Here is an 11,366-nt window from a genome sequence, read left to right as displayed (position 1 = left end):
AGTAGTCTGCGGCGCCCTTCTAGAACCTTCGCGTCATCCCGGGCCGACCCGACGCGACGCCCGAACAGTCGAGAAGGGTGGCCTCGCTTGATCACGCGGCGGCCCGCGGAATTCCCAAGGCCGCTCAGCGATAGATAACGACGCTGAGGCAGCACAATCCGTGGAGAGCTGTTGGGGGAGGTGGTATAAATGACCCTTGTAATCCGGCCAGGCGCGGGTGTTATGAGGCACGTGGCCGCTGTGCAGGGCCGCTTGGAACTCCGAACCTGGCATCGCGGTCTGGTCTCTGGCGTTCGTAACAATATGAATACTATTTAGAGAAAGCAAAGGGAACAAATTGGTTAACAGTTGAGGTATTTAAAATATCGCTTGTTTACCTAATATTCAAGCAAATAATTTGCGAGATGATTTACAGTTGCTTAAGAGGTTATTTTCTATGTCAGCATGTATGTTGAACTTAATTTTAAATTCTAATTTAAATATCAATGTGAATAAAAGTCTGGGTCTGTTTACTAAAAGTTAAAAACAAAAATTAAGTTTTTAATGAATTCATTTTTGCTTGAGGAATAATCGTCATTAACATTTAGATTTTGAAGAAAAAAATGTATCACAATAAAATACAAAACCATTTTAATGAGATGGCAATGGAAGAGGTACTTATATTATTTGTTACATAAATTTTAACAGTAATATTTGGTGATTCATAAAATTGCAATATTTATTTATTCGTGTTTAAGTTTCAACCCCGCAAATTCTTGAATACCGTTTTCTTTCTGAAGTATATTTTGCAATGTGCTGTGATTTAATTCTTAAATATTCTGCTAGAGGGTGCAGTTGGCATATTAGTTTAATTTTTGCCCGCTAGAGCGCAAAAGTATTTACTACCGGGGCATCCACATCTTATAGCCCATCTTAGTCGCTATCTGAAAAATCTGTAATTATTTAGCTAGAAAATCAGGGAAAATACCAAAACTCATCACAAAGTTCGCTTGTTAAAATAGTGATTAATTGATCACCTTAGTTCGATTCTCGACCAGTGATGAGAGTAACCAAAGCTTAAATTAAAATTAAATAAGGTTTTCCAAATCCTTTCGTGAAGTTTATTAATCATTCGCTAAATGTAAAATGACTAAACAAAATACCTGTACAACGAAATAATTATGCTGTCGCAGTGCCTATCATGTAAGTCTAATTTTTTTCGATGCATGGAATACCTTCCAACTAGTTCATGTACAATGCTAAACATATAGGCAAATCATCTCCGAACCACAAGGCCAATCATGAGCTTACTACAGTCTTGACTATGCACATTTAACGAAATGATACTCAATCATCAAAAGAAAAAAAACACAATGCACACATTGAACACACAATAAGCATGCACTCAAAATGCAATAAACCTACATGACACACATATGACATGCAAAGAACATACAATTCACTCATGTGACATGCAATGAACACACAATACACACGCTTGACACGCAAAGCACACTTTAGGCACAAATTCACGAGAACTTAGTATTAGGTAAATGTGACAGGTTATAGAAATAAAACAACAAAATTACAAATAAAAATTTTCTACACAATTCCTACTCTACTACAAGTAAAAGTACAAGGACATTACTAACATTTATTGAATCCTACATCTGCTACCCACAAATTAAAGTGAAATAAGATCATCCATTTCTTCGTTTGAGTATCTTCTCCACCAAATATGTATCGGGATACATATTAGGCTGAATCTCTTAGGCATAGAAGTGTGTTCCAAATATTAAAGGTAGTAGGTTCTAGGCTCCGATTCGCAAACGTTGGTCACGTGATAAAGTTTGGGACACCATTATGCAGTGAAACCTTTCTCTAAGACAGCTTTCTGTTTGGTGATTCGCACAATTTCACCGACGTTAGCTTTACACTTACATAGATCTTTCTTCTTCATGTTGTAAAACACTGCTCAAAAGATGTGATTATCCTTTACATCTTTGGACTTAATTTTCGTAATAGAATGCACCGTGGAATTGTATTTGCTTATTAGATTCGGCAAATATCTAGCAACTTGCAATTTCTGTTAAATGTGAAATATCGCCACATTTTGGTGGTTAAATTTCTGTTAAACCTATCGACAAAAAAGGCTTTGACATTAATAAATGTAGTGTTTGATGCAAAAAATTCTTCATCAAAGCCATGAAGGTCGCATTGTAGAATACTTTGCCAAAATCCGTTTGCAGGTGCAGTGGTACACATCCAACATACAAAATGTCTTTCATGGCCTTACTTACCAATTGCATACTTCGATTTCACAGGTCTGGCTCAAGCGAACTTGCATTACACATCGATGACTGTCAACATGTACTTGAAACTTTCATTTATTCGGGAATATGATACGACCTGGAGTCATATTTTGGTCTTGCAGGAGCATGAAATTTGGAGCGATTCCAGTTTGACTCATTGTATGTAGCCAGCTTCCCTCAGTTATTCGAGTATGGAGACTATTTCGTTGATGTGCGAAAAGGTTCCTGCACTAAACGAAGCAAGTACAAGTCTTAATCTGTCGAACAATTCGTTTGAGTCTTCCCAATACACAAAGTAAAAGTACACCCAGCAATTTACAACAATTTACACGCATAATTTCTACCATTGGATTACAATATTCGGAAAAGTTAGATATTTCATATGTATTCTGGTATAAAACTCTGTTAAAATGTTACAAAATTTAATGAAAATGATTCCTCCGACTAAATACTCAGAGGTGCTGCAAACCGTTTCTATCCCGGACCTTTTTGACGTGACAACGTCTAATAAATCGATGAACGCCGGCTGCATGCACGAAAAAGTGTCCCGTTACGCACATTGTCCCACTACGATGTGTCCCGTTACGCTCATTGTCTTCCGCGGAAACCAGGCACTCGTTAATACATGTTTTCCTTGTTTATCGCGAGGGGCGTTATTATTAATGAATTATAAATAAAATTTCGTGCCCGGGGCCACAATTGCATATCATTTAGAGCACTGGAAGACATAAAAATGTAAAATATTCTCGACGAATTATAATCTCGGCCCCAGCGCACCACGAGCGTCTCGGTTGAAGATTAAAGCCGAAATTCTTTCTTAAACTTACTAATACTTTTTTATTAATTGTAAGGGCATTTTTATTAAATTCTACATTTAATTTCACGACGAACAAACTTCGTCGTTAAATATGTAGTTGCGAAAAAGCGTAAAACATTCTCGACGATCTTGAAGTTAGTACAAACATGGCGGCCGACTAGCAGCCGACAATATATTTTAAATTTCCCGCTTACCACTATAAGAAATAAACATGGTAGACTACATACATTTTTAAAACTTCCACAACACAAAACAAAATTTTTATAACTATATATGCAACATCTGAAAATATTATTTCCAATATGGCCTCGTGGCCGTGCGGTTAGCATCGCTGACTACCATTCCAAAGATTGATGGATGGAATCCCCGCCGCCACGATACCTTCATTTTTGTACTTGTAAAAATAAATACGGCGCGCGCGACACCACAAAAGTAATAAACATATTTGAATTAATGAGTGCAAATAAAAGTAAATTCATCAATAAAAATGTAGATTTCATTTCACTCCTTCTTTGTATCCATACAAAATAGTGATAATTCAATAAGAATGATTCAATTTTCTTCATAAAAGTATGCAGAGGTAGATTTTATCATTCAAAAGATAGGGAAGTTTAAAATAATACTTCCTCAAAGAATAACATATTTTTAACGCCTAAATGGTTTAGTTACAAAAACATATTACGGCTCAGTCTCAGGCCGAATTGGATATTTCATTTTCTTCTGGATAAATCATTTCATCACTGTTTTGTTATGACGTTGTCACGTTAAACTATCGTCCGTAAACCGACTTTACAGACAGCCAATTTTTTTTTGAGTTAGTCCGTAGTTGTCAGTATTTTTTTTTATTTATATGTTCAAAACGTAAGTTAACCCTTAAATTCTTATATTAAGCAGTTTTTTTTTGTTTACGTTTAGCCAAATTTCAGCTAGGGATTTGGCGTCAGTCGTATCACATGAATGGAATAATGTTTAATAGACAGTTTGTACAATACCTTAGAATGCTGGACACACAATCTTCATAGCACTGATGCTTTTCAACACCAGCCTAACCAGCAACGTTCCAGCTTAGATTTCAAGTAAAAATAGAGACTCGATGGCCTAATTAGTTTCACCAATTAATTTGATTTTGGGTCAGCACTAATCTTATGTGCTAGACACTATGGCGTCGGGCTTGTATCTCCTACTTTCAAGTTTTCCCAACTTACCTGTCGGCGAATTATTTCAAAGATACCGCCTTTAACAAGCAACGAGTCCCAAAAACTAAACACAAAAACATTGCAGGCAGACGATCTGCATCATTTTAAAAATAAACAATATAAACAATACTTTAGATTATATAAAATAACAAAGATTTAAAAAATAAAAATGTTGATCTGCCGTTTCAATCGATGACATTACGTATTTTAGGCAGTGATTGGCAGCGGACGATAGTCAATTGAGCTGCTGTTCTTGGTTTTTCAAAGTCAAAACATAAATTGAGTTAAATTTGCTGCAAATAAAGCAATGAAAATATATTTTAAAATTAAATAACATTAATGAAAACAAACCCTTTGTTTTCACTACGTACGCATGTATGTGTACAATAGCTTTCGCAAACTCATCAAATACTAGCATATTATGGATGTTTTTAAGTATAGAAGCTTTCATTTATTTACATTTTTGTTAAAAAATGTGTCTTATAAGAGAACAAATAATGAACATATAAGTGACAACAAATGCTGGTTTATGGCCCGCGCTATTTTGCTTGTTTTAACGAGACTTCACATTCTGATTTGAAATCTCCTCGGACTCCCAGTCTTTCAAAACAGGTTTACATATATCCCGAAAGATTATGAATGTAATATTAACGATCCAAACAGGGGGCTCCGTTTTTAAACAGAGACAAAGCGAGATAAATGTGTGTTTATTCAAAATGTCTGAAACATAATACAGATGAAACAAACATAAGAGAAATCCTCTTTCCTTTTATCATTTATTCATAGCAGAGAAAGATCCTTTTTTTTTTAATTTCACAAACGTTTAGCCACATCGAGTTGGGATAAGGCCCTTAGGCTTGGTTGGACAAAAGTATCAAACAATTTTACACGTGATTACTCCAGTAGCAAAAGTCGTAAATTCTGTTATTACACTTTAGACAAGAACGTACCAAACTTCTCGCTAAGGAAAATACGTGTACATACATAAATATTTAATTTACGTACACAGAAATTCTTATGCCAGCCCGAGCGCAGCTATATGAATTTTAAAAAACCAAATAAATATAATATCGTCGTGGTAAATAGGTTTATAGTAGTCCGTAAGTAACTTTTTCTCAATTGTTAGCTAGTTTACATATGTATTAATTCTGATATATATTAATAATTGATTCTTACGTATATTTAATCGTATTGGTTTTATGTTGTTGAAAAGAATAAAAAATTGTTTCCCCGTATGTTTCAGTAGCTACAAGGATTTAAAAATTTTCAAAATCAAGATTTTTATAAGGGAAAATTTTATTTAGTAAAATAACTGTAACTGGAATGCTGTAATGAATGTAGAGTGTGCACTGCGGTGCACTGTGGTGAGAGCCAGCACAGTCGCTCGCGCGGCACACGAGCCGGCACGTCTCCGCGCGACGCGAACAGACGGGGTCGGTGCGCGAGGCGGGCTAAGGGCATTACGCTGTTCCTCGCTCCTCCGGGCACAGCCTCCGGGGAGCGCGGGCCGGAGCCTCCGGGGTAGCCCTCCCTGGTAGCCCGCCGCCTCCGGAACTTTCCCGGTTATTTCCATCGGGAACATTCCCCCCCCCTCCCTCAATACACCCTCGCTGGCTCCTTCATCCCCCAAACACACGCGCACTTAAAGAAGTTTCCCGTTCCATCCAACTCGGCCAACAACTTTTGTTTATGTTCCGAAGCCATATTATTTGTTGCTCGATTTTCTTTCCGCTTCGTTCCCTTGGCTACAGAAGTTTATGGCAAAACAACTATTGATACTGAAATGTAAGGAAGAGTTTCCTGCAGGTGAGACTTGAACACGTTAAAAAAAATATTAAACTTAACAAACCTTCTAAAATATAAAGTTTCATAACAATTCCCTGAGAAATATTGCATGATTATTCACAGATAATATAGTCTTTTATCATTGAAAAAGTTACTTCCAGAAAGGCCGTAATATTTCCCCGTAAAAACATAAATCAAAATTGATATTATCAAGTGTCTCTAATTCACTCTCATGCATAGACTAATTAAAAACCCTATTAACAAAAAAAATTCAATGAGAGAGCCCATGCAACATTATCGCATTACTCGCACATTTCACCAACAGTATTGTTCTTATCGCATTCGCCTCCATTTCAACCTTCAAAGCTTTCATTTTAATCAGACCTTAAACTATTTTAATTTCACACATAATAAGTGGCGTAATACTTCAGTACATATTTTTTCCTAATACGCTTGCTTACGTGCATTTTAAATTTTTTTCCCGTAATATTTAGTTCATTTTTGTACGTTTTTAAGCTTCCATTCCTTTTTTTATATTCTAAATTATATTTCCCCATTAATTTACAGACTAATAGATAGTTATCCTCGCATTTGATTTTTTTTAACTTTTTTAAATTTAATAAACTAAAATAATATTGTGTCAGTCACGTTCGCTTACGAATTTTCATTTCTAATATAGAATTGTATTAGTGTTTAACTGTAGCTTTATTTGTTGCATGATAGCAACGTATTTTCAAACCCAGGGCTGGGAAATTATTGCCTTCTGATTCTGATGGTTAACCAGTACAATATGGTTGTATGGTATGTGAACGGGATGGGAGTTTATGTGGTTAAGCGTAGAACCTCGAATAGCATACAAGCGTTTTCATATGTATACACACAAGAGCTAATGCCCGGTTTGCGTTGCAATGCCTCAATCATTTGGTTTTTGTAATTTGTTGGAAGTAGTTACACATGTACAAAGCATCTATCTATTTCTTCAATTATTTGTCTCTCTATCTCCCTATGTATACCTCTCTATCTCTCTATATCTCTATCTACATATTTATATATATACCTCTTTCTATCTATCTTTATCTATATATATATCACTCTTTATCTGCCCTGTATATACTTATATTTCTACATCTCACTATATCTCTATTACTCTATATATGTCACTCTATAACATTGAAAATATAAAAAATCTTAGTTTTTCCGTACCTATATTTCCATCTATTTTTACATGCTTTATATTAGCTTCACCTGTATGTTTGTTTGTTTGTTTGTAACCGACTCCTTTGGATGCAATTTTTACCCACTTTAAACGGCCAGATTTCATTCAAACTTTGTAGATTTATCGAGGACCGATGACAATACACTAATTTGATAAGATTAATCCATTATTCGATTTGCAAAATAAGATTTTTGTCAATTTATATTATTTCTTAATATTTAGTAGGCTTTGTTATATCGCGCTAAAGACAAACTGAAAGAAAATAGTTCGCACATTGTAAAGAAAACCATTTCGGTCATGTGCGAACTCTTTTCTTTCAGTTTGTGTTTGGCGTGATATAAACAAAGCCTACTAAATATTGTGACATTTAATTAAATTAAAAGTGAGAGTGAGTTATGATTATTGTGAACAATATACTTTCTTGAAGAGAATATTATCTATATTTCTAAAAATATGAAGAAAAAAACCTGAAATAAGGGCTTTAAATGTTGTTTCTTTCGTTAATAGAGAAACACAATTACGTCTTTGTTTCATTTTACCAATTAACCAAGAGTGAAACATTATTAAAAAACAACATTTTCTGCAAATATTTCACGAAACATGGAAAAATTGAGGTTTGATTTTGCTGTGAAACCAACAGCAGATGGGAAATCAAACACCATATGCATAACCTCAATAGCTACACCTGATGGGCAGATTTTTGAAATTCCACTCGAACACCAACCTGAAAATCTACACCCAGCAGTTACAAATACTCCAAACTATGCCAAGGTCAGTAAATCATTAAATAAAAGACATCAAACACGGGAAATATGGATAAGTTTGACAGATGATATATCAAAAACATATTTGGATAGAGAGCAAAACTTACAGTTTAAGGATTTTTACCTGGAATAAATTGAGGAAAAAACAAAAAGTGCTGAATCTATACCTAGTGGATCAAATAAAAAATTGGAAAAACTGTTAGAAAAATTTCTTGAAGGAAAAAAAAACTATATCTGAAACTCAAATTTTAGGGAAAATTGCAAAAGATTTCATGATTGAGAAATTCACGGGCAGAAATTCAAATGCTTACCAGTGGATAAAAGATTTCAACAAACAATGTACACGTTGCCTAATCAAAGATGACAAAAAGAAAATAGAAATTTAAAAACATTTCTTAGAATACTCCAGTGTAGTTTGGTACAACTGCATGCAAATGAAACTACAGTAGAATCGGACTGGAAAAAATGGGAGAAAATTTTTTGTGAGACATTTGCAAACAGAGGATGGTCACCCATCAGATATGCTGACTTAGAATAAACATCAATGACTTCCCGAATATATTGATTTTCATAGCAGGATATTGAAATTATTGAGTACTGTTGTTCTTCAACGCGCTATATTGGATATATATTTTAGAAGCAGCCAATGTCTACTCAAATTCACTTTAATAGTAAAGTCATGTAGTAAATAAAAAATTGAGCCACATCTAGAGACACTTCTGAGAAAAAACAATATTTATCGATTTTATTTTAACTGCAGCCAATATCTATTCAAAATCTACTTTAATAGTAAATTGATGTAATAACTATCAAGTATTTTACATTGTTATAAAATTTATTTCATACGTAGATAAAGAAATATCACTTTAAATTATAAATAAACCAAACTAAAAAGTATAAAATAAATAATAGTTAAAAAAAACTAAAAAACACGCATTATATAGAAAACCAAAATAAAAAATAGAGGTAAATATGTAGTGTACGGATTAGCGCCAAAAAAATCGTACAAATCTGAAATAACTTTCATTATATGCTCTTTTACGTCCTCTTTTCATAACCGCCTGCGGAGATAAGAAATTCCAATTACTTTTGGAGATATCGAATTTTTAAATTTTAATTATTGTAAAAAAAATTTATAAAAATCTGAAATAACTTTTATTATATTCTCTTTTATGTCCTCTTTTCATTACAGCCTGCGGAGATAAGAAATTCCAATTACTTTTGGAGGTATCGAATTTTTAAATTACCTGCACATTCACACGGCTTTCACCATTGTTTTTTGTTTACGAGTATCAATTGTTTTTTTTTTTTTTTTTTTGGATAATGTTGTCACGTGATAGTTCGTGATAGGCCAATATTCAAATGAACCAATAGGCCGCCTCCAACTTAGGTGAGTTTTTAACGTTTCAAATTTTTATGCTTTAAAAAATTACGTTCGTTCCCACTGTTAATCCTCTGTTCCGGTTTGTTAGGTTAGGTCAGCTACATTATAAATACTTTAAAACTAAACAACCATTAAAATTAATTTTATTATTTTTAAGGTCCGTTCAGTTTCAAAGTATTTATAATGTAGCTGACCTGACCTAATCTACCTTTGTCCCGTTTTGTTAGTTCAGGTCAGTTACATTATAAATACTTAAAACTATACAACAAGTAAAATAAATTGATATTATTTTTAATTTCCGTTTAATTTGAAGTATTTATAATGTAACTAACCTTACCTAATGGAAAATTTCTATTTAGGCATTCACGCGCAAACGGCAAAATATAAAATGGTGATGGTCGAATGTTTACATAGGTCTTTTATTGCAAAATAAGAACGGCGATACCTCCAAAAGTAATTGGAATTTCTTATCTCCGCAGGCGGTTATGAAAAGAGGACGTAAAAGAGCGTATAATGAAAGTTATTTCAAATTTGTACGATTTTTTTTTTGGCGATAATCCGTACACTACATATTTACCAAAATAGAAAATATATTTTAATAAATTTGAATTAAAAATAGTGTAAAAAAATTTAATAAATATAAATTAATAATAGTTTGTATAAGAAAATATGTATTTTATTTTAAAAAAAAGCGTGGGGTGCATGGTGTCAATAGTTTTAAATATTTTATTGACATATATGAGTAGAAGGATTATCATTTCGATCATATCTTAAAAAGCACCCCACATCATTTTTAAATAAAATATTTTTTTTCTTATATACACTATTATTAATTTATATTTATTAAAAAATTTCACAGTATTCTTAATTCCAATTTATTCCAATTTATTTTCTATTTCTTGGTTTGGTTTTCTATATAAAGCGTGTTTTTTGTTGTTTTTTTTTAACTATTTTTACCTGTCACAAGTGTAACACAGGTATATAAAAACATGCGCGTTTTCGAATGCAACGTAGTGTCAAATTTTCAAAGCAATCGGTGAAGAGCTATCGGAGATATAAGATTCTTGAAAGAACGAACATTTACATTTTATTTATATAGAGGTATCAAGAGTTAATGAATGCAAATATTAGTCTTTCTTTGGTAAAGGCCTGTGACGTGCTGTTAAACGACGTAATGATTATGCTTTTGGCTTGAGTGGGTCGTAAATTTCCTCTTGATTGACGCAGGACTTGTGGTGATTGATAGTACAGGGTTTCGAAAAGTTTAACGGTGCTTCCCTTCTTCGAATAATTAGCTATAAAAAAATGAAGCTACCGTCCAGATGCATCAATCAATTACTGTAGACACGTGTTCTCTTAATTAACTTACCATCAAGAGACAATGGAGCGGGATTAGTGTTTGTAATTAATTAACATTATGGAAGAAAAAAACACAATAATGAAAGCGTTACACTTTTGAGCTGACACCTTTGAATTATCCCGAATTTTTTTGAATCATCCCGTAATTTGATATAGCTGTACATTAATTTTTTTATTTTTTACATTGTGCTGTTTAGTGCAAAACTCTTCAAACGTATGAAAAATTCATTATCAGAAGCCGTGGCGAATTTCAACTATCAATAATTTTCCTGAGTTAATTTGGACAGGTACTGAGAATAAAAACAGCAGAAATAACCTCAAAAAAGATATTTAACTTATCGGATCGCTTAATACTTCACACAGTTTGATAAGTTTTCCACCTGTGTAATTACTTTTACCTGCCTGACTGCCATGTGTACAATTCGCCTCCTGTATTTCGACAGGATTCTGTAACCCCGGATTCCTAGATTGCTGCAACCCACACATTACATAGTTGACATCTGCTATGGAAATGTATACGTTTGCTCTCACTTGGCTGATTTCCAGTTTATTAT

This window comes from Bacillus rossius, chromosome 5, assembly GCF_032445375.1.
Source record: "Bacillus rossius redtenbacheri isolate Brsri chromosome 5, Brsri_v3, whole genome shotgun sequence".
Classification (NCBI taxonomy): domain Eukaryota; kingdom Metazoa; phylum Arthropoda; class Insecta; order Phasmatodea; family Bacillidae; genus Bacillus; species Bacillus rossius.
Note: the sequence above shows the minus strand (reverse complement) of the source record.